This window comes from Tinamus guttatus, unplaced genomic scaffold, assembly GCF_059628265.1.
Source record: "Tinamus guttatus ecotype Peru unplaced genomic scaffold, ASM5962826v1 Tinamus_guttatus_pri_ptg000193l, whole genome shotgun sequence".
In the NCBI taxonomy this organism is placed as follows: domain Eukaryota; kingdom Metazoa; phylum Chordata; class Aves; order Tinamiformes; family Tinamidae; genus Tinamus; species Tinamus guttatus.
In genome coordinates, this window is record NW_028288727.1 from 2,734,425 (window position 1) to 2,762,121 (window position 27,697).

The following is a 27,697-nucleotide window of genomic DNA, read 5'->3' on the forward strand; positions in this document are numbered from 1 at the left end:
TACTCCCACTGGAGAATGTTTTACTCTCATCACGTCAGTAGGTCAAAACCTAAAATTTACAGCTCATGAAAGGGATTCCTAATTTGAATTTGTTATGTTATAGTGGTCTGTTAGACAAACATAAATACTAAAGAACAATTGCACTTTATATACTTCTTGCTTATATGTTATACTGCACTGACATTAAGTTAAAGCCTGTCAGAATATAACTTTATTTAGCAATATAGCGAATCATGCAGAATATTAAATATCTAAATGTGCTACTTATCATGATGGTACAATAACCCAATTGAAAAATACTTCCTCTCTTTTCATACTAAGAAAGAAATAAAAAGTTTTAACTCACTGTCAACTATACCATAACTATCCTAAAAGAATCAAATTAGTTACATGTACTTATTTATACTCAAATGTTAATTAATTACCTAGATATCTATCAAAATGTCAAGTTTCAAACCAGCTATTATTTATATAGGATCACAATAAGGTAATGACAATTCTGCTATTGTCTTGACGAGAGTTTAAGAGTGCTTTGAAAAAAAAAATCATATTTTGAAAAGTTCTGTGACTTTTTTCATCAACATTAAAAAGGTGATGGAAAAAATTACACTTAAAAAAAATCTCATTAAGTTAAACATAAAAGTTGCACCTCCTTTTTCAATTATAGCTATTTTTAAGATTTTTCCAAAGGTAGCTACAATTTGGCTTTGATCCTGCTATTGCAAAGTGCCAAAAATACCTAATTATAGTAGGGAAAATGTTGTGTTCACACATATGTATGTGTTTGTCTATAGTTCTGTCTGAGCAATTGAAAATTATCCAAAACATACATACAGTAAAACACATAATTAAAATAACTCTTATACAGAGTAACTCTCTCGTTAAAATGGAGAATAATGAAAGGACAGCAGATACTTCTCAGCAGCATAGTGCTTCATTTAATGAGTAGTTCCTGGAGAACAATGATGTTTACCTTGAAATCTGGCAAGCTGGCAAGCTACAGAATATGGACAGACAGACAACTGTAGTACTTCTGATTACTTGTTAACTGATTATAATGCTTAATTGTATGTATACCTGTGTATACATGTATGCATATATATGTGTGCGTATTCATATACTTGGATTCTTTTTATGTGCCTATATACAGAATTTCTACATTTTATCCATTACAATATGATTTTCTGATTCCCAAATATGAAATGATTTAAAAAATAAAAACTTGTTCAAAGTCAGAGTGCTCGAATCTTGATCCACAAATCATTAGAGACTGGTGAAAAACTGAAAATTACCTCCAAAGCTTCTGCAGTACCTGAATCCATTCAGACTTCACACAAAAGAAAAAAGAAAAAAAAAAAGGAAAAAAAAAAAAGGTGTTAATAAAAGCAGCACAACACAAGTCGTGCTGTTTCTCGGGTGGATAATAGTCAGATGGCAGATTCCTTGATAAGGCCATTGAATTGAATGATTAAAAAAATCATTAAATCTAGGTATAGCAATAGGTATAACTTACAAGAAGGTAAACAGATAAATTTTGTAAAGCTATTTGTGATGACAGGAAGAAAAACAGTATCTCACCCCCACCTTTTTATTATTTAATTTTCAATTCTAGGAAAACTCCTACCAAAGGCACACAGTCAAAACAGTGCTTCCACACAGTGGAATAAGAGTTGGAAAATGTAAATGCATTGGAAGTGATGGATACCTGATGAAGTAGGTACAGTAGCATTTCAGAATAAGTTAAGGCTGGAATTTAGCAAATGGGATTCAGAGTCTGGCACTGCTGTTGTCCTGCTTTGCAGATGGCAGAGAGGCAGGACTGCTGCGGTTTGTACTGAACACCTTTTCAGCAGCAAAGATGAAAAGAAAGCAGCTTTCCTGACTAATAAACTGGATTTTCTGAGAAAGAGGGTGGAGAAAAATAGCATAGTTGTGGGGAGCAGGATTGTGGGGAGCTTAGTTGTGTGTAAGCTTTAGATTAATAGAAGACACTGACAGGTGGCTTTAGAGAGTTTTTGCTTTAGGAGAACTGCAAGGGCAGAAGAAGAGATGCTTCTCAATTTGCCTCCATTCCTACACCACTGCCTCGTCTCCAAGTGGAAGATGAGCTTTTGAGATCGTATTTGGCAAAAATATGGCTTCAGTTATTAAAAAAAAACAAACCTAACAGATGAATAGGGACTTCAGCTATTCAACAAACAGGGAACCTCTCAGTATCATCTTAATATATCATCATGTGCACAGGATGCAGCTTTCACTGTTTTGGTTAATCCTGAATAGGCTGCTGAGCAGCTTTTTCAGTGTGTGACTGCCATTTAACTTCTCCCTCACATCAGTGAAAGCATAAGGCAATAAATCAGTCTACCTAGCAATTTTATACACTAAGATTCTATACAGAAATCCTTTAAAAAAAAAAAAAAAAAAAAAAAGCTTTTTTTGGTATTTTCATGTTATTAGGAAAGAGGTGTTAAATACTGATAGGATCTACACCATATTGCTTTGTGGTATGTGATTCCAGAATCACAGAACTTATGTATTTTCTGTATTCTGTATAATGTGTCTGCACATTTGCAGCTACCAGTGCAAAAAACAGTTTTACAGTGCCCTGTAAGGTTGTTGTAACTATAATAGACTAAGGAAAGGTAAGATAGGCTCAAATGGGGCAAGGCTCACAGAAAGGGAATACATGCTCAGATGTAGATACACACAGTATGTATATACAGATACACAGTATGTATATACAGTATCTTGTCTGTGGGGAATAATCACAATTTACAGCAACTGAATATGAGCTTATATCTTACTGTAATTTATTTCTTAAATATTAACCCGGCATGCAATTTAAGATTTTTTTTTTCCAAAAAGCAGTAAATACCAATCAAGGGTCAGCTATATTTTACATGGCATAATTTTGTATTTCACACAAGAGATCTCTGACATCTAAGCATGGCTGAAATATCAAAATTCCTTCAAATACTTATCACTTTTAATGATATCTGCAGCTGCATTCAGAAGCTGCTGCCCTTGGTATCACTTACATTCCCACAGGAATATAAATCTCTGCAAGGCAAGGCTTTTTAAAAGGCATTCTTCTTAGGCCACTGCTAAACACAGAGATTTATTCTTTTGATGCTGCATTGCAATTTTATTGGGTTAGATACGCTGAAATATATGTTCTTTTTTTTTTTTTTTTTTAAGCTTATCTACTTTTACAATATTAATCTGAAAACAAGCCAAAAGAAAAGCCAGGATGAGAGAGCCAACAAATGCGGAATTCAAGTTCTGTCATTTGGGCCACTGAGTATCTTCAATGAAACCGATTTAGTTCTAGGCATGGGAACACTGTAACAGAAACATTATAAAGACAGGCTACTGAAAGCTGGTTGTTATCTGCCTGAGATCAAAGAGGATCAAAGCAAATATGAAAATGTCTTTTGTGGATGAGCTAATAATGTACATTGTGAAGTTGATCAGAACTGTTTAAATATTCATATTTCAATATATTATTTTGAAACATGCATATTTAAAGCCCAAGAGTAATCCAACAATGCTAGTCACAATGTAGAAATATAGCATTACATGGAAAAAATGAGGCCTATTCCATCCTTGTGCACTAAGGACTAGGAAAGTCAAAATGATTTGTTTTGTCATGGTAATGCCATATTGTTTTGAAAACCTAGTGGCCATATTTGTTTAATTTAATTTATAAGTCTCTGGATATCCTCACAATTCATACAAAAGTCATCTAATGTTCACTGCTATAGCTGATGTATCTTTGAAAAAAATCAGGAAAATAAACACTAAAATAATAATGACATACCTAGAGACACATCACCAGCCCTTACTGAAGTGTCAGTCATGTCACGAGTGAAGTGCAAACTTAGAAAAACATGATCACCCAACAAACAAACAGCATTAGCTGAACCAAATACATGTGTCTTGGATTGTGCTCTCAGGCTAATTGGTCTCAGGCTCTGGTGCGGTACAGCAGGATGCCTCGGTTGAGAAATCCCTCTAGCTGGTCGTGCAGAGTTCAACACAGAGCACAACCGCAATTGCTTAACTCTGAGGGCAGGAGGCACAGTGAGAGATCTCCAAAACTGAGCAGAAAAATAGTGTAGGAATATGAAAGTCTATGTGAGAAAGAAATGAGCAAAGTCTCCCGAGCCAATGGCCTCACTAAGCAAAACATGGGCCAGGTCCTGACCCTACAAGTGTGCTCCTAGTTGACTACCACCACTCCTTTACACTGAGTCAAGCAGGACAGAGAAAGTCTAGGTCCAGGCCACCTCAAGAATAAAAGTGTAGGTGGAATGGTCTGCCTCTCATTAGCCTTGCCTTCGAAAATGGAGGCACATCCAGAGGGAAAAAAAAAAAAAAAAAAAAAAAAAAGAAGGAAAAAAGAAAGAAGAATCACTGTTTGAATAGCAGAAGTTGAACAGAAGCATACATACCCACTGCTTGGCAGATTGTCATGTTAAAGTGGACTATCTGAATTATTCACAGTAGACTCAGATCATCTAGGTTAATTTTAAGCACTTTTAAAATAATGTTTAATTTAGAAGGCTATTGGTGCAAGGCAGGTAGTTATGACTCCTTGGTACACCCAGAGATAGACAGACACACAAACTATTAAAAGTACTGTGGTCATTCTCAAAAGCCTGTTCTAATCTGTTAAAAGTCACAGTGCAAGCAAGGAACTAGAGGACATAATCAGTTGTGTTTGGCCCGTCCAATATCCAAGTTGGAGGAAATAACAGTTTCTAAAGATGGATGCAACCTCTTCCCTCCGGTCCCATACATCAGACTAGCCCAGACCTTAAGTGCATCTTCCAGCCCAGTCATCTCCAACCTGTGATTTACAGAGGGTAATCACAGGTTGGCCTGTAAGCCCTCATGCTTTGATTTCACTACCTGGCGCATTAAAAACAAAATCTGATGGTCTCTGAGGGAGACCAAAATGCAATGCTGCCTCCCAGTAAATAGCTTGCTCTCTGCAGCAACAAGGTTGAACTGGTTATTAGTGGACTATTGAACCGGTATCTCTTCACTAGAAAACCAAGTTCATTTGGTTTGTCAGCCAAACTGGAGATCTTGACCTATGGGTCTAACAACTCCATTGAGTCTTTACACAGTGCCACAGCTGGGCGGCTGCAGAACATATTTGTGAAAAGAATCTGAAGAACCTAGCAAAGAGGGAAGAATGCTTCAGACATGGTAAAATAGGTTTAATAGAGCTGGAAGTGAAAAAGGGCTGAGGTGATTACCCTGTGTGAACTGGCCATAGGAACAATAACTACCCAGACAAAAGATTATCTAACGCAATTCTTACAACAGAGCCTGTTCTGAGAGGCAACATCTGAAAAGGCAGCGTCTTTTTAAAAAATTCTCAGGATATTAACTTCATATTTGTGTGTTGTATTAAGAAGACTAACGTCATGACAACAGCTCAATTTAGCACAAACAATAGGCCAATAAATACAATACTAGAGCCTTAAAATAATTAAATAATCATTTGTTCTTGCATTTGTGTTGCTTCCAAATACTGTCAGAATTCCTCTAAATAAACAAACAACATTTTTCTTGTTTAATTTCTAAAGATTCCATGTTGACCATAATTTAGGCAAATCTGGAACATTTGTTCCATTCATCTGAGGTGAAAAAAAACAAAGACAGATCTATCATGTTGCATTTTTCACTCCTAGAAAGCCAAAGCAAGGGCCCTCCAGGGAACTAAAAGTTTTATTATAAACTATCACTGTGAAACTAGATAGATTCTGAGACATATCTCTGAGAACATATTCAATACACTAAGTCAATATAATCTGAAGTGTATCTTTTGTTATGCAGGGCCAAGATTCTCCTACAGTGTAAGCAGTTTAAAAAAAAAAAAGGAAGAAATCAGCAAAGTAATGATTAATTGCAGAAGCACAAAGCCTAATGCAAAATAATGTTCATAATATGGTTAGTAATTATTCAGAAGCACTCAGTAGAATATACAAACATGAGCAGTCTGTCATCAACTGTATAAATTAAGAGTTACAGTGCACAACAAATCACCTTTTCTGCATTGAAGATTTACTTTAACTCAGTTCTGCTAAAGCTTATCACAATTGTATCAACAATCACAAAATCTTCTTAAAGAAAAACAAAATTATTCCTATAAATCTTCTTTTTCACTTCCCCCCCCCAAAACCTATAATCTTCACTTTAAAGCATCATTTAGTCCTAGATGAAATACCAAATACTTTTTCATCATTTCTGAAAAGATCAAAACAGTTCTCACAAAATTCACCCAAAAGGAAAATGTGATTCTTTAATTAAAAAAAAAAGGTTGAAAGAAGCTGTAGCTCATTGAGGCTATTTAATAATGCAGCAATGGATTTCAATTATTTAACAGTGAAGAAAATGAGTTATGTCAATAACACTGTCAATGAGGTCAAGCCCCAAAGGAATCCCTATGAATTCCTTTTAAAATCCTGTGTAGATCTGAAAACCACTAAGTCGTGATCTTACCCACCACATCGAAGTATGGAGCTTATTTTAAACTACTACATACTGACAGCCTAATTCTGTTTTCACAAAGGTGAACTGGGTCTCTGGAAAGGCATATAGCTGTCTCGTGTTATGAGAAGAGTCCATCTGGCAAATCGATTCTCCTGGAGAAATGTGTTACAGCAGTAAGCATGCAAGTTTTGAGTTGAATTTAACTTAGAAAAATAAAACTCAAGCATTCCTCTCTTCTAAAATTCCCACTTGACACTAAGGGTGGATGCTATGTTTTCTTCATTTTCTAAAAATTTCTACTTGGATCTAATATATACAGTGATAAGAATAGAAATACTTATGAACAGAAGTAACACTCTTTTCCATGTTCAGTTCCTTCAAAGTCATTCAAGTTTCCAGAAAGCATGCAGTTTCTAAGGATGGTAACATAAAGGGTCATCTACTTTGCTCAAATACTGATGATCAATGCCTTAGAGAGGCTTCCAGTTTGCAGTGATTATGTGTTTATTAATTCTCATTTTCTTTCTTCATTATTTTCACAATAGTTAGCTTTTTTTCAGTGAATGTCCTGACAATCCTGACAATTTATTAAAGATGCAGACATTTATAATAAAGAAAAAAATATTCACTAGAGCTGTATCAGCATAATGCAGAGAGTAAACACTAGGGGATACTGGTATGTGTCCACTGACTTCAGTGAAGTTGCACCGATTTGTTCAGAAAGGGTCGCAATCCTACAGTACTGATGAAACTTGTGATCATTAGCACAAAAATACTAACTTCATCTTCTTAAACCCTATTTTGAATTCTTTAGAGTCTTTAGAGGACATGCTTATTCAGACCATTTGAATGAAAGTAGAACTTTAAAAAATGACTGTAGAAATAGTTTTTGAGGTCTCTGGGGTCATTTTCCCTCATTTCAATTTAGGTACCTGAGAAGTACCAGGCTTGCCAACTGACAAATTGGCAGCTTTCTTGCTTAATGCTATATGTAAAGCCAATGAAGAAAAATAGGAACCACCAAAAAATGAATCATATGAACTTTATAATTGAGTTGCTTAGTCCTGCTGATTCCTGTTTGGTATTACATGTCATACAGAGTGAAAAAAAAATCTCTAAGACCTTACTTGTTTCTCTTTTTGACCATAGCAGTCCAAATAAAACCTTCCAAGAGTAACAAATACATACTGATAGCAATTGCTTCCATTTCTCCAGTTCCAGATTTATGTGTAGTTACTCCATACATAATTCACTTCATTGTGGAACATGTGCTGAAACATTATAAAATCCTGACATGTCTAAGCATGGCCCTCTGCTGCAGGAGGTAAAGGAATGAATCTCTCAGATGGTAGCAGTAACAGTCTGTTATGCCATTACTAAAAAAGGAAAAACATATTAGCTATTGGGCACATGTGCCAGTACTGGGATAGTATTCTCACTTGAGAAGAAATAAAATAAAATGGCCTGCTACACAAAATGGATTCCATGATATATTAAACATGAAGATTACAGAGTCAAGAACTGGAAAGTTATGAATGACGGAACTCTAGCTGGAATGCAATGGCAAACAACGTGATCTTGCCTCTTCCTGGCAAATCTGTGCAGCAGAGAGAAAAAAGAAAAAAAAAAGAAAAACAAAACAGAAAAAAAGCAATAGGCTCCTAGGTCTTACTGAACTCTTAGCTCTTAAAAAAAAAAAAAAAAAAAAGCCTTCTTCTTCCTTTGTGTTTATCTCATTCTGTGTCCACCCTATGCAGTAATGACCCAGAGGTCCTGAGGAATACATGCTTTCTGATTGCATGCTTAAAAAATGCAGCCCAGTACATATACATTAGAGAGTGGGAAGGAAAGAAAGTGCAGACAACTATCCTTTGGGAGCCTGATAATGAAAGCACTTGCAAGGGATTTGTCATTGCTTCCCACTGAGGGGAGGATGGCTGCAAATCTCTGAAAATTAACATATCTAAATGTCTGTTAGTGCTTCATTTTTATTAATCAAAATAAGAACAGTATTTTCCTTTTTTATCTCTGCAGACATACCCTCTGCACTCAATTAGTAAAGCAGAGGTCTGATTAGCCTTGTATATTATTAAGGGTCATACTCATGCTATCTATTTTAAAGGAACATAAGATTTTGTGTTCCAAATTAGAAGTCCTGATCACTTGCTGTCAAAAAAATAGGACCAACGATAGAATTGTCATGCCAGTTATTGAAATCTTGCAAAGATGTGATATAATATTATTATTCTGGTGATAAGGGAAACAGGATGGGGAACCTGTTTAGCAACTAAAGGAAAGAAAGATTTTTTTATTATTACTTTTTCTCCCAAGCTTTTCACTTTATTTACAGAAGTTATAGCTATATATATGTGTTTGTATGTATCTTGAATATAACTGAAGAAAACTGATTCAAGGAACTGAAATATATCTTTACTATTACTTAAGACCTCACGTTAGCCAAACAATCCATGCCTGGCTTCTGATAACATTTCTGTCTCTGAGTTTTGGGATGGAGCAAAGCAGTTCTTTCCTGGAGGTCCTAGGACATTTCACTTAATCTTCAGCCTCCTATTGTGGATCTCAGTCACATATTTTGGTTTCTCTCCCTGTGTGGCCATGGTGAGAGCACTCAGAAGCTAACCCATGGGGAAGAAAGAGGGAAGAAGAGGAACTGCAAGGAAGTCTGCCTGGACATATTGAAAAGTGCTCCCAATTCATTAAGCACTAGAAGATTGAACTTCCCCAGTGTTATTGTTTTATCCCTCTTTACAAATCATAACTTTATGTTCTTTTATCCTCTATGAACTATTGCACTACACACAATAACTTAATGGTAAAGTATTTGAAAAACACTAAAGTAAACATATAATAATAATAATGTAAATGGACTGACATATGTTTATGATTATTGTTACAAATGCCTTTTAGAGAGGCCATATAGAATCCTTGAAATTTATCTTCTTAAACCGTGGCCCAAAATTTAGGGTTCTGCTAAGTACATTCAGCTTGAATCTTTTTGAGTTTCCATGTCAAGAAAGTATAGGCTTTCAAAACAGACAGAGCCTGGCCATAACACCGCAGGATCACAGACATGCTTCTGCCGCAAGGGAAAGCACTTCAAACATCAGGGTGCCAGTCTGTCAGCACTTATCACTCAGTGGGTTACACTATCTCTCAAGCAGATTCTCCATCCAAAGTTATACTTCATCACAGTCCTGACCTTGCCAGATAAGGCCCCTTCAGCAGAGTTCAAGGCAGTATTGTGCAAGACATGAACAGTTTACTCACTGCTTCTTATTACCATCACGGAGTTTTGTTCACTGCGAGCCAAAGTGATTTTTGGGATGTTCACAGAGAAGAAGGGGCTGAAGCAAAGTCCCACCAAGAGAATGTTACACAGCAAAGAACTTGAGCAAACACCCACCGGCTCATGAGCAAATGATTGCTCCTGCACCGCTTTGGTGTGCAGAGGCCAAAAATGGGATGGAAACCATGACATCCAGGTCATATTGTGCTCCAGCTAATAAAGTGCTTCAGATCAAGAAAAACAGGCAAGGCTGCTTCATTCTGGGCTGCGTCATATGGACTTTTTTTCCTCTCTTAAATATTCCACGTGCTGCTCATGCCAAGACAAGAAAAGAAATACTTTCAGCCTTAGGGGTCTGACATAAGCCTGCAAGTAAAATAGCCAAGGCTGAAATGGAAAAGGTTTTGCTGTTTTTAAGTAGCTACTCTTTGTTCCTTCCTTTATGGTGCAGTTATAGTCAGGAAACTCACTCTAAGCTCTAAACAAACAGTGAAGTCCAGATTCAGCTGCCTTTATTTGCACTGAAATTCTATGGAGAACAGGGCTAAATATTCTACAAATATATAGTGTCAGTACCTCCCCTGATGAGCTCACATCTAAAAAGATAAAATAAACAAAAGGTGGGAGGAGGAGAAGCATGTGTAATTACAGGAATGTGGTACAGTCACCCCCAATGCAGCTCTGACTTGAATCTCTAGATCCTGAAGGATAAGTCTGTATCTATCAATAACTAAATTGTGCCAGATGCTATTTGCAGGTCCTGATACAGAGAAGTTTGGCACAGCTTATGTCTGTATGCCTAAACTCTTTCCCTTCAAAAAAGCTTGGCCTCCTCCATACTGCCCTCTGGGAACCCTCTACATCCCCTCAACTCCTGCTAGGGCGCTTCTTAGGAAAGTACCAATTGGCAAGGGTCAAAAACAGGCCAACAAGTATATGAGCAAACATTATGGGTTATTGCAGTCCAGTTCTGTACCTTGGCCTTTATTAACTTATAAATACAGATGCAACCCATCTGTCTCATGTGGCCTGCCTGAGAATCTCTGCTCCCACGAGGAAAATAGGCTCTTAGAGTGATTAGTGGAGAAAGATAGCTAATCAGAGAGAAAGACAGAACAGTACCACACCATGTTTTGGCATTTTAAAAACATATTTTCTTTTGCTGTGTAGTTTCAGTGGAAAGAATGTGATGGTCTGAAATCCTGCAAAAAAAATCCATAATGTGAATTCAGATGCCAGAATCAGGTCAATGTGACCATCAGTTAGAAAAGAAAAATCAAACCAGTTGGTAAGTTTTGTTAGGGAGTGGATAGCTAAACTCTAAGTGAAATTCTTTGAAAATCTGAGTGAAGATCTTTGAAGTTGGACAAATCCTCAAATAACAGTAAGCAGCTGGTATCTACCACAATGCTTACAAGTGTCCTACAACATCCTGCTCGTGGGATATGCTTTTAGAACAGAACTTGACCTACTTCTCCACAGACATCTTTTGTTCAGCTTCCATGAGATATGCGCTCCCAAAAAAGGAATAAGTGGAGACAGAAGCCATACAGGCAGCAATGTGACTACAGTCTAACACTTGGAGGGGCAGCACTGATCTCCGGTACTTGTCACAGCCCTTATACCACATGTCACCACCTCTTCCCTTCTGCCAGAAGATCTGCTAGTGGAATCATCCTCTGTTTCAGTCAACTTCGGTTGAATTCATTTTCAGTTTAAGAAACTAAGTACAATACTTGATGATAACAGATCTGCAGGACTGAGGACGGAAGGATTCCAGTGGCCAAAGGCGAGTGGAAATAGGCATTAACCTTTTCAGTTATTAGAGGAGGATCGGTGATGAACCCCTTGGTCTCTTCAGCCACATGCTCAGAAAAGGGATTAACACTGATCATACTTACTACTAGTCTGCTCCTTTCATGTCCAAAAGACATAATATTTTTTTAATCAAATTTGTGAGAAGGAAAAACTAAAACAAATAATAGCATGGATCTTGGAAGAAAGTTTCAGAAAATATTTAATGGCAAAGCACAGTCCTTCTGCCATCCAGCTGTTTGTTTTGTTTTAGCAGTTCATGAGAGGGGAGCTTCTCCAGCTTCTCTTCTTTTTGCCATTCCAAAAGCCTTGGGGATGTTTCTTTTCAATTTTGAGCATACTATTCTGCTGAGAATTCTTTTCTCAAAGGGTGAGTGTGAATGATATGAAAGGAGACCATGATGCTGCTTACCTCTTCTCTTGCTGCTCTGTGTTATTTGCCTAACTGTTCTTGAGAGCACAGATAGAAACTCTCTTTTTATTTGCAGCTATGGAAACAAGAGATTCTGAGTGCCTACATCCATTTATAAATTCTTCCAGAGAACTGAAGTAACATTTCTAGAGTGGAGAAGGTCTGGAATTAGGAGCTATGGATTTCTCTGATGCAGAAAGCCATGGTACATGGTACAATCGCCATGGTACTCAGCACCGACACTTCTCAGGCTGCTGAACCTCCCAAAAGCTAGCAAAAATAGAAACAAAACAAGGGCACTCCGGACACTGGAGAGTCTGGTATCTCTTATTTACATGTTAAAATGCTGAAATGTGTTTCCTTTGTTGCTGGGTTCTCGCCTCCCCAGTGCTTGGCAAAGTTTGTCCTGATGCACAGTCATGCAGTGCTGCAGAGAAGTCTCCCTCTCCCAGTTCCACTCCAGGGAAAAGGCACCATGGAGAGGGAGGGAAACGATAAAAAGCTAACACAGGTGTTACAGAAAGCAGAAAAATAAAGACGTTTATCCCCAGTTTCCTGTTTGTGAATGTTGTGTCTGCAGAGACAGTTATGAACTTAAAAGGCCCTGTCCAGCTCTTTGAAGTAAAGGCAACCACTCTGGTCTCCTTAATCAGATTGTCTTTGCTTTACTCATTAATGGCATTTGTGATGTGACATAAAAGCACACAGCACGCTGTTGTATTCCCATCAACAAAGAGCTACCCAGATGCTCAACAGTTGTGGCAATGATCTTCCTAAATCAAACCCTATGTGGTTTTCCTAGACTAAAATACCACACACTCCTGCAGCTCTAACAGTGATCAGTGGGGAATATCAGCTCCAGCAGCCACTGGCCAGCAGTGTGGAAACCTGTCCCAGTTCAGCAGCAGACTGGAGACACTAACTGTGCTCCAAGCTGCAACTGCATGTTTCTCCAAAGATGAAGGGAGCTGGAAAAAAAAAAAAAAAAACTCTGCTGCAGAGGTTATTTGGCTGAACCTTCTGGCATGGAAGCAGGCTCCTGTGTTGCCAATTAAGAGGTTCACCCGAGCTCACTGCCTCCGAGCACTGAAACCTAAGTGAACAGTAAATATTTTGGACTATGGTTTGCTATCAGAAATTCTGCTTTCCAAGCTCATCTTGCCACCAATACCCCCAATGTACTTCTAGTGGGGAAATGTAGTTGAGAGGGAATTAAAGGAATACTGTGATTTTAAAGCTATGATTCTCCCTTTCTAAATTTAGTCATCTAAAAATGAGGTGTCAATTCTTTTAGTTTCCATTTATAGTCATTAGAGAGAGAAAGGCATTTCAGGGGCTGATTCATCTCAGCAACTTTAGATTCTTGGATGGAGTCTGTCCTGAGGTATCACCCTAACTATTGATTAAACAGAGGATCTATGTGACCAGCTTAAGTTGGATACTCAGACTTTCCACTTGTAACCCTCAGACAAGGTTCCCAAATGGACCCAGTTCTCTAACCATTGGATTTGCTGCCCCAGTAGGAAGATACCAGTACAGGCCGGGCGCTGACCTGCCAGAAAACAGCTCTGTGAAGAAGGACATGGTGGGTCCTGATGAACAAGTAGTTGACAATTACCCACTGCTATGCCCTTGTGACCAAGAAGGCCAATGTTGTCCTGGGATGCATTAGGAAGAACATTGCCAGCAGGTCAAGATAAGGGATCCTTTCCGTCTACTCAGAGCTGGTGAGGCCACCTCTGGAGTACTGCATCCAGTTCTGGGCTCCCCAGTACAAGAGAGGCACAGAATTACTGGAGCAAGTCCAGCAAAGATGATTAAGGGACTGGAACACCTCTCATATGAGGAAAAGCTGACAGAATTGGGCCTTTTCAGCCTGGAGAGAAGAAGACTGAGGTGGGAAAATCTTATCAGTGTGCATAAGTATCTGAAGAGAAGGTGTAAAGAGGATCGGGCCACATAGATACTTTTTAATGGGCCAGTGAGAGGATGAGAAGCAACAAGCACAAACTGAAACACGGGAAGTTTTATCTGAACATAAGGGAAAAAAATATTTACGGTGAGAATAACAGAGCACTGGAAAAGGTTATCCGGGGAGGTTGTGGAGTCTCCTTCCATGGAGAAATTCAGAAGTCATATGAGTATATTCCTGGGCAACATTCTCTAGGTGGCACTGGTTAAGCAGGGAAGGTGGACTAGATGATCTCCAGGAGGCCCTTCCAAACTCAGCCATTCTGTGATTCTGATCTTGCACAAGAGGGTCATTCTAGTGAGTGGATCAGGGCCTGGAAGGGATACAGGAATCAATTTTCCTTCAACAATTGCCTGAGAATAAGTGCTGTAGGTTCAAACTTTGCTGTTACAGTGAAATAATCCTCTGCAACATGAATGAGTTCATTAAGAGCATTTTCAGTCTTTCAAAACACCACTAAGCAACCAAGCAACCCCATCAAATCAGCTTCAAGCAGCAACTATTTACAGCTGTGAAAGTGCAAGTCACTTTATATCTGTAACTCAAAGGTGACCGAGGACAATGCTTCATTCCTTTAACTCATGTAGCCTAGCAGGGCTCTGAGCCCAATGAGCCTTACAACAATAACTGCAATACAAATTATAATATTAACATCTATTCCTGTTATGCATTACCCTTGCACACCTCAAAAGCTGTCTATATCACTAAGATAAGCTGTTTCCCTTGATTTGATTCTTCCTGGTGCAACATAAACAGGCTATGCTGTCTCAGGAAAGAGTAGGCTGGTGCAACACCCTGGGCAAGAGCTGAGAAGACATAGAAAACATTAATGAAGAGTAGTCCAATTGCTTCATTTTAAAAATTGTGTTTTAATATTAATCTTGGAAAACCTCCAAAATAAACTTGAAAAAGTCCTAAGTGTCACAAATGATGAATTCTTCTCCATACCTGTAAATCATCTTTGGCAGACTTCCCAATTTTAGTAATTATAGACTTCCCCCAAGTCCCCCACAGATAGCACAGAGATATAAGGCTTTAAGTGTGCTATCTTCTGGTTTTAACTCAGAAATCTACAGCAAGTTATTACATGAACCATACATTAGACAGTAAAGTAATTCAACACCAAAGACTGTTTAGGTCTCTGTGTGGTTTGCTTGTCGGATGTTACATTGCTGATCTAACTGTGTGCATTATTTTTACTGGTATAGTGCCTGGAAGACCCAGCCAAGGGCAGGGTCCTGTAGTGCTCCACACACCATGAAGAGGGATGAGAGAGGCCCACATCCCAGCATTTAATAATTTAAGTATTTAATGAATGACACTGGATGGATAAAACAGCCAGAGGGAGCAGAAAGTGACAGAGTAATGAATAGAATAAGTAACAGGCAGAGCATAGCAGATATTTTGCTATGTATAGGCAGCTTTGTGTTCCCACCACTGTTCTCTGTTCGCTCTCTGTTCCCTATATTGTGTTTTACAGCTACCTGCTGTGAGGTGTGGATGAACGAGGTTTCACCCTGTGAATGTTTATGTATAGAGTCATCCTTCTTGTGTCTCAAGCACAGGGCTCTTGGAATTGTCTTTCACTGCCTATATTGGGCATCCATAGGTACTTACAGAGGGTGATTCAGTGCCTCTGAAACAGGTACTTGTGATGTGAATTCATGGGGTTAGAGTCACAGGAAGGATTAAGGCTCTTAACTGTTTAGAGAACCCAGGAATAATCTGGTGTCTGTGGAAACTGGCAGCAGGAACTACCTTGAGCTCTTCCAGCACATAGTAATGTAACAACTAGTTCATGTCTAGGCTCTCTGGGAAACCAAAGATTGGTTATATCTCCCATCCAGCTTACCAGCCGGATCTTGAGCCATTGGAGATAACTAGAGACACTTGCAGTGGGCTCCTAAATTCATAGCCCTGCAAAATAAAGTCTTGTATGTGAGACTTATTTCATATCCTTCCGTTACCTAAGAGGATGTGAGTCAGGAGTGCTCCACACTTGGCAAAGGCTCCTGCAGCTTTTGGATCCCTTCTGTGAAGCCTAAATCATCCTCTAAACTTAGGACGACTAATCTCTGATTTCCTAGTGATACAGTGCCTGAAGCACTATGTCTTCAAGTCAGTAAAAAGCAGTAAAATAAAATTCATAAAAAATTATTTTGCTGCTCTGAATTCAGTATCCTTTGACATGCTTTATCATAAGCTTGTCCTGATATCATAAGTATTCAGAGTCTCTCTGATACGAGGTCCCTATTGCCACAGGGGCTGGTCGATCACTTGTCCCTGCTTCTTCACTAGTTGTTGAGCCAGCAGTTGAGCCTGAATACTAGAGACTCACCCTCTCACCCTTCCTTCCCTGCAGAGCCAGCAAAGTAGACAAGTGACAAGCAGTTCTGAGGAAAATGAGCATTCAGCTGTGTGAAAATGAACTCTGTCAGGGCTGGAGGTGGGACCCTCCAAAACAACAGGGACAAAGCATGAAAGCAAGCTTTTTTCTTTGAAGAGTGGAAAGCAAAAAGAGCAAACTAGTCACAAAGAGAGATTGCTGTCCCACAGGGTAATGCATGTAATAATACAAGGGAGGACTCTATCCTAAGTCACGCCTGCAGGAGGGTAAACTAATTAAGCTCATCTTTCTTTGAAATGCAAACTTGTGCAATTGCATGGGTGCAATTGCATGGATGGGTCATCTCAGTCTCCCTCACTAGTCTTTGTTGCTCAACCTTCCTTCAGAGCCTCACCATGTTACACCTTCTTTGCATGTGGACCTCCAGCAGCTCTATGGAATTTCCCAGCATTTTTGTAGTATCTTCCTGTATAATTTTCATTTTCCTACTAAAAAAAAATAACTCACAATGCCCATAATTGTAATTTCTGTGACAATCATTGTCAAGTAGGTAGCTACAAGGTAGAGGTAACTCGTTGTTCCAGCTAGCATGAGACTATATTGCTAAAAACATTAGAAACAGATTTCCAAAAAGGCTCAGCTCACATCGAGTTACGAAGGCCTAGATTTCCAAATATAGTATTATGCAACTTGGAACACATAGGTCTTAATAGATACAATATTTCTTATTAGTACTTGCACTGTGGAATTTTGTGGGATGTTGCTGGTCTACAGAAAAGGCTGTGTCACAGAATTTGAAGGAGTGGGAGCTCTATCACGTTGCTAATTTTTTTCACAAAGGACTTCTAATAAAGAATAACAGGAGGAAAAAACAAGTTATTTGAGAAAACATTTCAGAAGACCCTCTCACTAGAAGCTTACCCCCTCCTTAAAATCAGGCATTCATTTTGCCTAGCTCTAGCCATCTAAAATACAGTCTTGGTTCCCTCCAAGGTGGAAGAGATGGGCATTGCTGGGATGTATTCATCCCCTGCCTTAGATAGCTATCTCCAAGTAGAATGCACTGCCTTTAAGAACAACTTATCTCTCTGTACTGAATACAGTGGAGAGGGGGCTTAGCTGACCACCTACAGACAAGTAAAATGTAATCAAGGTAGGATTTATTTTATTTTACGTCTATTCAGCATACTTCCATGGCTCACATTATCACCACTTCTAAATGTCCCTATATTCTGAATCCATCATTCTCATGCCCCTATATATAGTATAGTTTTATATCCATTTACAGACATAGCTGAGGCAGGCAGATGCCAAGATTCAGACCTGCAAAGGTATTTAGCAAGCTAATTGTCTAATTAGGTAATTTGCAATCTCAGCTGACTAACAACTAATTACATAGACAAAGAAGTAGCAGCTGGGTGCCTCTAGAAACTTCCTAGGATCTAAGCATAAATGACTTGCCCAGGGACATATATCACGAATTTAACATGAGGTCTCCTGAGCTGACAGCCTAACTTTAGGAAAAACGCTCTGTTTTCTTTTTTTTGTTGCTGTTATTAAACTTCTCGAGTATTTACAGTCACGTTTTCTTCTTTGTTTAACTCAAAGAAGGTATGAACATTCAAATCCTTTATTTTTTTTTCTTCATAAATCTAATCTGACTCAAATTCTCCCTTCTCAATTTATTGCTTTTCTCTGAGATTGCCTCAGATATCAATTTACCAGTTAGTGAAAGAAGGCCATGATCTCAGGTTGGATTTTTAGGTGTTGCCATGGTACAAATAAACACATGGACATCAATATAAGGATGTATGTTCAGTGAAAATACTATACTCACCCCAATGAGCTCAGAGCCCTGGTCCTATAGCATTTGGGCTTTCTGCATCTCAGTGCAGTGCAGAGACACCGTTTGCTGAACTTGTAGAAATAACTGACGAAGACTTTAAAATTGAAACACTTGAAGATTCTCAACAGGAGAGAGTCAGGGCAGATTAGCAGATTAGCAACATACCAACTACCATGAGTCACTTCCCATAAAAATGTACATCAGAAGCCTTTTAATTAGAGAAGTGGCTTATTTCACTTTGAAAGTAGACGTGGTATGTATACCCTGAGACTGGTCATGCAGAGAGTTCATGTAAAGACACCACTCTGCACTTAGCAGCATGCTGCCTTCTGCTTGTAGACAAGCCTTATCAGACTGGAGCAGGCTTCAGTATTAGGCGATATCTATTTCTTAGAATAATCTTGTGGAAAACTGCTGAACAGAAGCCCGTCCTCTGACTTTACTGGGGCTTCTCTACCTGGGCATCCCAGCACAGAGTGGCATGCAATAATGTAAAGTAAGAGGAGATGCTTTATGAAATCAGTTCTATTTATCTCATCTTTTTGTGTGTTTGGTTGTCTTTTTTATGCTTTTGGTAAGGTGAAAGAGAAAAATAATTTTCCATGGGGACAGAGATGAGTCTCGCACTATCCAAACAAATCACAAGAATAAAACATTTTTTTCTAGTGCTACATAAGTGCAGTTTTCCCTTTTCAAGACAGCATCATTGATCTCTAAACCACCCAGAACCACAATATATTGCTTTTGAATTGTCAAAGTCCATTTACATTTGTTTCCAGAAACTTTAAGCACAGAATATAGGCAGCTTGAGGGAAAAATTCCTCTTTCACACAAGATGTTTAAATAATTATGAAAAGGTTTTTTTCACATTGCAGATTAATAGAGAGACACTTGACCTACTGGTATGAAACAGACCATAGAACTTACCTGGTTACCCTTGTACTGAATCCAGTAACTTGTTTGTAAACTAGTGCATATTTTCCAGATAAGACTCACTATCTGAGGACACCAAGGAAAGGAGATTTGGACACTCCCTTAATAAAACTTGGCTTGTCCATGTTTTCCAACATCTCTTCCATCAATTGCCTTACCTATCATTTCATATTGAAGAAAAAAGCTAATAAATAAACAAACACCTACTCTGAAATGAGGAAGCTTCTTGCTAAACAACCCAGGTTCAGAACAAGGAAACATGGTTGTTTCCTATATTGGGGTTTCCAAGACGTCTTTTGTAAGCCACAAGTGGGACACATTACCTAAAAGCTGTATACTGAGAAGAAAATCCCACTGGCCACCATCTATAGGGAGTGAAAAACAAATATTTCTTCTACAAACATCACTTAAAACTCAAGTGCCTTTTTGGTACTTTTTTATAGCCTAATAGAAAAGCAGGAGATGGAAAAGACGCCAGAAAGAAGGGGTGGAGGGGAGGGAATTGCCATCCTGAGACTACACCTTCAACTTGAACATGTTTGGGAAATAAAGAGCAGTTCTTGATTCCTCCACAGCTGCAACAGCAGTGGTGTGCAGGCAGGCCAAGTCTGGGAAGCTTTTCGTGAGGCAGCCTGTTTGAAACTCAGAGCATACTCCACCAGGAGAGGCTGCCAAAACTAGATAGATTTGATCAAAAAAAGAGTATGATTCGGAAGAAACACTGGACACACAGACTGAGGATCATGGTCCATTTGGACACAATGCCTTGCAGGACCCTATGAAAGTATATATACAAGAATCTTTGTTTCCACAGGTGTCACGCAGGAGTTTCTCCATCCCCTGCCAGCACCCTTTCAACTTTCCTAAGCACTTGTGCTCACACCTTTGCTCCTGTGTGGCTGAAGGATGAATGAGGAGTGCCAGCAGTTTAAAAGGGCCATGCCTTCCAAGCATCGTGCTATTTTGGCCAGAAAAGAATGAAAACAGATAGACAACAGGGATAATGAGGAGCCTATTGTGAGATTTCCCCAAGGGCATTATGCAGGACCTTGGTATTCTGTGATGATGCTTACACCAAAGCTAGCAATGCTTCTTCTGCTCAAAGTCATTGTGTCCCAGTTATTCTAGCCTTCCCACAATGTCACTTAAATCTCAAACAACACTTTATAGGTAGTCTGATACTTTTATCTTGAAGGTGTCAGATCCCACTTTCCTTTGTGTTATGTGAATTCCTGAACAGAAAGCAAGTGTAATGAACCCAAACATATTCCAAAGTGTTTTTCTCAGAACATTTACTTTGCTTGCAGGAAAAAAAGAGCACAGAAGGGACAAAAATGATTTTTTCCCCTCCTGTCACTCATTAAGGCAGATATTATTACAAAAACTATGTGATAACCTAGATTAAAATTATAAGTACACCCTGTTCTGTACTAAGAAAATTACTATTCATATTTCAGCCCAGATGAACTGAGTAGAGATGTACCAGTGAGGTGAGTGGTGTAAATGTCATCACAAAGAAAGGCCTTTTTTAAACCATTGTCATAAAAATGTGACACCAAACCCAAAACTGCCTATTTCTGAGTTGTCTCCTTCTTAACAACTTAACAGCACACATGCAATATCGCTCCTGCGTGCAGCACCCGTGGGGAGTCCACATCTGGTCTATCACTAGAACTTGACAGCAGGCAGCATAACTGTGCCTAGAGTTTTTACTGGGGCACTGAAAGCACATTAAGTTGTAGGAGCAGAAGGGGACAGAATTTAAGAGCAGGGGAAGACGATGGAAGAACGGGACGCACAGCAGCTTGAAAGTACCTGGAGAACTGCTGCAGCAAAAGCATGGGCTCAGCACAGTGGAAGAACCAGAGATAGAAAACAAAACCAGAATAAATACTGCTCTGGCTTTTATTTATTTATTTTCCTCACTCCCTCCTCCTTCCCTCTATGCAACCAGACATTTGGGACTAAGATCAGTAATTTCCTTGCTCTGCTCCCTTGTGCAACTTCCAGCTTTTCTTTCAGGCTGTGAAAAGGTACAGAAACTGTTATTTGACTGTTCAGCAGTGTTTTGTGCCTAAATTTTATTCTTCATCCTTACACACTTCTGCACAACAACAATTAAAAATAAATAATAATAATAGTAATAATAATGAGACAGAGAGAAAAGCTGCCATCGCTATGGGTGTCAAAGTACTGTAATTTCTCTATATACCCAGTACCACCATGTTTGATTTTAAGAACCATCAAGGAAATTGATTTCTTTTTCATTCTAGTGCTCATGCTGCCATTTAGTAAAGTAATGATATATAACAATACACTGGAGTTTCAGACTTACTAGCACAGCACAATATTGATCTATATCTGAAAGTGCAAATCTCTGAAAAGTCTTACCTTTTTTGTTCTTTTTCTTTTCTCCCTCTCCAGAGGAATACCTTAATAACAGAGGTTTATCATTTCCCTCCTCACATACTTTGTGAGTGAGTTTAAGCATTCTTCAGCCTGCACAGTCTATAATGATTTTATTTGAAGTTGGAAACTCTTCCCATAAGAAAACTAGCCTAATTTCACTGAAAGGTGTTCATGCACTCTGGGTATCATATTGGGAAAGATATTTCTTCACTATAGATTTATTTTTACCTTTTTCTAGATGAGGCAGCTTTATGATATGTCTGCTTTTTGTATATGTCACTAGAGACTATACTCACAAAGTCATAACTCCAGAATAAATCTATACGTTGCAAACAATATTACCCAGGACCCTCATCTTAACAAGATAGGCAGCAAGGAACAGCAGATGTAAATGCACCCTTTCTTCTACAAAGAGGGCCTAAAAGACCCTTGAACCTGGACAGTGTTAGTAACACGGCTGGATGAATCAATTCTCTCATTTTTTCCTCAATTAGCTGGAACCAGCCTTCCAAATATCACTCCCAGTCAGCTTTGCCTTAAAGCCTTTATTACTTTGAGTTCAGTTAAAAAAAATAATAAATTGAGTCCTAAAATAAACACCTTGGATTTCTTCAGGTCTGAGAAAAACCTCAGTTCTGACAGCATTATATACTGTGTAAGACACCAGATAAACAGACCACAATGATTCAGTCAGTAGTTATGTAAAGCATCCTTGTCTATTAATATTGTTTTAACTAAAAAAAATCACATTCATAACAGAGATTTATGTTCTTAGCAGCCCCTTAGCCATCCAGGTCCAGACCAGCATTAAGAAACTGTTTTTTGCTGTTACCGTGGCCTGATACATAGTCAAAACTCCTTGGCACACAGGCTTCAGCTCTTGGGTGCACATACACCAAAGTCATGGTTATCTGAAGCAGTTTGGTGCTTATGACATCTAGAAAATAGGCACTGCTTTGCTCTGCCCATCTTCCTTGGGAAACCCAGGTGGGTAAGCTTGCTCACAGAGCACTCCGTTCTCCCCCAAACCAAACCTAAATGAGCATCTCCCAACCTCCCTCATCCAGAAGCTGCATGTTTAGGGCTCTCCCTCAGGAACAGGTAGGGTTGAACCCCTGTTCTCATGATTAATTCAGTAGTTAAGTCTGTATCAAGCAGTAAGCAATAACACCAACACCAAAATATTAACAGGAGCTGATCCAAGAAGTGAAGTCTTTTGGATACGCCAGCCACTGAGCCATACAGGGACTTTCTGTGGAGCCCCTGACAAGGCAGCACTCGCAGAGAAGAAGAGCTGAAACTGTGAAAGGCAGCTCCAAAATACTCAGCTATAACAGGAGTCAGACATACTCTTGCAAACCACAGCTTCTGGTCACCTCAGAGAAAAGCAAGCATATGAAATGCTAAAATACATGCTTAAAATACATGTGTGTGTGTGCATATATATATATAGGCATATTTATACATACACACACATATTTTTATATATGCATGTATTTTTGAAATAAAGGACAAAAATCTATCTCCTCAGACAGCTCCTGAGTTCCTAGCTGCTTCTGAAGGCATTTGGCAACTATTATAAATCACTAGGCTAATTTCAATTAAGCCTTTCCTAGTTTACACCAATGGAAAATGAAGCTCATTATATCTTGAATGTTTTGCAGCACAGTAATTTTTTTATCCTCCTATCATTGCCACCAAGGCTGTCCAGCTCCTCAGTGCAGCAGTTTTATGTAAGAGCTAAAGAACAAGTTTACTCCTCATCTCCAGAGCATACCGTATTAATAGAAAATATACTGTAACCTGTACAAAACTAAACAAAAAAAAGAGAGAGGGAGAGGGGGAAAAAAGCACCTTCTCTGGATGGTTTTCCTGTAATTAACATGAGCTTTATCAAACACCTCACCCAAGGCTATTTTAATGGAATCCCACCCAGAAGCTATGTTTTTCTTAAGTTATAACTCTGAGCCAAAGCCATGCAGATTTAAAAAATCCATTGGCAAACAACAAAAATTGTGTGTTAGATTTGGGAGTTAGGAAAGGAATGGAGGCAATAAAGATATCTTATTAGCTTAGTCTTTTCTGTTCCTTTGCATTAATCTCTTCCTGCAGCTTAATGGCTTGCAGTGTTTTGTTCTCAGATAGCACCTTTCACCTGGGTGACAACAGCTGCCTTCACTGTTAATGTGCAGAGATACGTGCAGATCAGGCAATAATTGGTTTGCCTGTTCCACAGATGAATACATTGAAATGTCCTTTCTGCTTCTTAGAAAACCTGTGTTTCTAAATAGAATATCAAACATATATTTTCTAAGATGAAGTGTTCTGCTCCGGTTGAAAGGAAAAGGTTTAGCGCCTGTGACTCAAAGTATTTTATGGCTTGATGGCTCCCAGAATTCCAGATTTATTCATGTGGAGACTTTGTTCCTCTGGAAAATACTCTAACTTCCTTACAGCATGCCTCCCCAGAATAAAGTGGATTCCTTGAAGCTTCGTCATTCATAAATTAATCAGCTAAGCCAAGAAGGCCACAGGAACCAAAAGTCAGGTTAATTCAATCTAAATAATTTATTTAGGCATTAGGCCAAATTGGATATTTATCTTTCACAACAGGGAACCTCATCATGCTGCTACAAGTTCAGCTCTGCCCTGATGCTTCCATCATTCATCAATCAAAAAACAGTCTGCAACCGTTGTTTATTCTGCCAAATAAAACTATTTATTTTTATTTGCTTTCTTGGTGCATCCATGTCTCTTAGTCTCATGTGCTTGCTGATTCTTGCCGTGTAATATGGTTGTAAATGTTTTTTTGTTGTTGTTTAACCAGATACATCAGTAGTGCTAAATACAAGGGGACGAAGTTACGAAGTTAATACAAGTAATGAAGTTACTGACTGAACCTCCTGATGCTGCTCCAATGTCACTACTAAATTAATAACAATATTTTTATGTGAGAAAAAAGTTCATTTTTTGCAACTAATGAATATAAAAATGAAATGATAAATTATAATGATCCATATCTTTTGTGAGCTTCACACTAAAACTAAGATCTTAACAATATGAGAAATATAAGTATTTTCTAAGTGTGTCTCAATATTTTATGTGCAGGTGGAAGACATCTTTTAAAATTCGGAAATCTTGCAACGGCACAGGTTGTAAAGAAGGCCAGAAAAATAGTGGGGGAACCTTACAGTCTAGGCTGTGTCTTTCATTACTTCTCAGGAAAAAATACACTTGCAACAGTGCATTGCTATTTGCCATTGCCTGTCCATTTTATTTACCTTCCCTTAAGTGCAGCTGTTTAGCTCTTTTCATGCCAAAGGATGTTATGAGCACAGTTTTCCTTTATTACACTGCTCTTTTATACGATAAGTCTTCACAAAAACTCACATATGTATATTATAAAATTACAGGGAATAAGTTCCATATGAAAAAATCATCATATTTCTTCATACTGCTTTTTAGCAGGGATTCTGACATTAAGCACAAGAGCAACAGACATTGTTTTAATTCCTCATTGTGGAAGGAAAAAGAAAATCAATGTTTTGCCTTTGGTTGAGAAAGAATTTTTTACATTCTCTCTCTTTTCAGTCTTTCCCTTGCAAAACCAAAAAAGGATTTTAGCCACACAAAAAGTAACCACAATTATATGGATTGTGTCATTGATAAATTCCAAGGGAATATAATAGGCTAGGTAGGCACATACCATTAGATCTAGCTCTTCAAAGTATTAAAATTCTAGCCAAGATTAAGCTGGAATATTTGGCCACATCAGCCTTCATTTAACTTTTAAAAGACTTGATCTCACTTTGGATTTAGACTTTAGAGAAGTACCTCTTTCAAGAAAGCATTTCAACAGCAGTCTGTCTTTAAGCATATGCTTAGTTCACTTGAATTCACTAAATACAGATAAACTGAGAATAGGCATAAGTTTTACTTCATGACAGCCTGCCTTAGTTTTGTATAATTTTATGTTAATCCTGGGCTTTCTGCTTGGAGTGAATCTGGCCCTGAGTTATGCTGATGTGAGATGAGATCGGACTCTGGCCTTCAAAGTCTTCAGGATTTTTGGAAAGAGACATTCCAGGAAAATGGGTAATTTTCCTCTTCCCTACCTCTCTCTCTCTCTCAAAAAAAAAAGCATATCATTGGAGCATTCTCAGATGTTATAGATTTTTTTAAGTCTCCCTTCTTTTGCAATAGCAACTGCTTCCTGCAAGGCTCCCGATTCACCGACTAACTAGATTGGAAACTGCTTAATGCTGGATATTTGTTTTGTTTTTAAATTGACCACATCCAAAGGCAAAGCTCACACAACTTGTCTTTCTGTTTACGCTAACAAAAGAGGAAAGAAATAAACGCAAAGATGCACAGAGGAGATGTTTGTTACCGAAAGCTGAGCAATATCTACAGTGTGCAGTTCATGCAGAGCAGAGTCCTCACCAGTTAGAAGTCTGCATATACCTATAATTATCCTCTAGAGCATGAATTTGTCTCTAGGCACTATATATCCTGAACCCTTTAGGATTCTTCCTGTAAATGAAGGTTGCAAATAAAAGCCTGTAACATGCTGTGCTTAGTGTGATCAGCAAAGCTATCTGTAGGTCATCCAGCAGTTAAAGCTGACTATTAGGTACCAGCAGTACTCTGAGCCTTAATCACATTTTCCAGTTCTGTTGCAGGAAAGTGCAAGGATCTAGTTAAGGTCAATCTAAAATTCTAGACTGAAATTCCACACCCAACACCCAGATAGTCAAATCCAGTCAATGAGTCGACCCGGATGGGAATGCAGGTTCTTCGTGGCTTATTCTTATCTGCTTTGCCCATTAGGCTGTATAGCTTCCATAAATTACTTTGGAGCTGCCGTGAAAAGAAACTACATCTACACGATGCTAAATGCTGCTTCCCAGCTGTAGCGTAAATTGGAATTTTGGAATAGAGCTCTGCTCTCTGACTCACTCTGGATCCACTCCATGTGATGCTGGATCCATCCATGCTAGGGAGAGAAGAGCATAAGGGATTTTTCTTTCTTTTTTTTTTCTTTTTTTTTTCCTATCAGCCACTGTCAGATAACACGTGGATGTGCATGTGGCATGTCTCTAAGAGGCAAAAAAAAATAGCAGTACTAGAGGAGGTCTTTCTGAAACAAAAGGATGGAGAGGAGAGGATGAAAGGGCTAAAGATTTATACAGGGATAGTTTAAGTACTGACTCATTGTCAATGCTAAGTTTATAATAAATAAATGAAATGCAGATAGGAATGTTGGGGGGGTGGGGTATTACTGAGGTGCAGCACTATATAAAAGACAAAATATAGCACACCCAAGGAAAAAAAGTTTGTTTCACACACAGTTTAAATACAGCCAGCATGCTTCACATCTCCTGGGCATGGTTTTGCTCCGAGCTTCTCTATTGCTTGTTTGCAGTTGGCAAAAGTCCAAAATGCAAGGAAAAACAAACACCTTGCACATTCACTGTGTGATTTATGGGCTTAATAGCACTCATCGTGCACCTTGAACATTTTGTATGGGTTAAAAAGACAATGGGCCAGATATAGCTCCTGGCATCCATGCAGGCTGCCTTGCCAGGATAAAGCGGCAGGAAAGCCTGTGTAACCAGTGTCGACGGATTCCCTCTCGTAGGAAACCTCAAAGCATATAGAGATGCCTCAGTGGCCAATCCAGCACAGCCAAAGAAACGTGCTGGGAATTCGGCTGACACTCAGCTGAGCAATCAGCCTCTTGGGAGCCTCAGGTCGCTGGTGTGTCTGCCTTGCAGTCTGACGTGCTCAAGAGACACCTAAGATTACAATTTTTGTACAGTTTGACAAAGAAAAAAAAAAGAACGAACTAAGGGGTGGGGGGAGGGGACCAGAGATTCCAAAAGCATATAGAGGTATAATTATTCTGAAGACTAAGTTGGCAGCATGCTCACAGAACAATTCACTGAATGCTTATGACCTTCTGCAGATTGAACTATAAAGACCCTGACTTGGTGGGGAATTCACAGCTTTACTTGTTCTGTGACAGGGTATGGAAAGAGCAGAGGAGCATACATCTCCATCCAGGACCAGATGAAAAATAGAGACAGGTTTTGTTGGGAGTGATTCATTCTTTGGATCAGCCTTTTAATACTTCAGTGGTTACAGTG

At 38.8% G+C, this 27,697-nt stretch overlaps 1 protein-coding gene across 2 annotated transcripts in view; it reads right to left on the bottom strand.

Moving 5' to 3' along the window:
• SEMA3D (semaphorin 3D) overlaps positions 1-27,697 on the bottom strand; it is a 137,929-nt gene that overhangs the window by 108,147 nt on the left and 2,085 nt on the right. The window contains exon 1 of one of the 2 annotated variants that reach the window (XM_088523516.1): positions 18,198-18,406. The exons of the other annotated variant lie outside the window; for it this stretch is intronic. The gene's annotated coding sequence lies outside the window, so the exon portion shown is untranslated. Of the gene's footprint in view, positions 1-18,197; positions 18,407-27,697 lie in introns of those variants that run through there. 2 annotated transcript variants of the gene reach the window in all.